Source organism: Dermacentor andersoni, chromosome 1, assembly GCF_023375885.2.
Source record: "Dermacentor andersoni chromosome 1, qqDerAnde1_hic_scaffold, whole genome shotgun sequence".
NCBI classification, from domain to species: domain Eukaryota; kingdom Metazoa; phylum Arthropoda; class Arachnida; order Ixodida; family Ixodidae; genus Dermacentor; species Dermacentor andersoni.
The window spans coordinates 194,918,013-194,918,246 of record NC_092814.1 but is presented as its reverse complement, the minus strand read 5'-3'; positions in this window follow the sequence as shown (position 1 = coordinate 194,918,246).

Sequence of the window (234 nt, the reverse complement as noted above, 5' to 3'; positions counted from 1 at the left end):
GGCCCGTCAGCGAGAGCGTTTTCCTCGCCACAAATACTACAACAGTCACTGACGCGCCATGAAGCCTGAGACAATGTTACGCTCCTAGAAATGACATTCGAGCTGATCAGCGTGACCAAATATCAGCGAAAGTGCCCAAGAGCACGGACACCGAGTATCGGAGAGACGTGCCAATCACAAGAATGGACCGAATCGCGACCAAACAAGTCGCTTGATGCGTACTAGAACATAGAG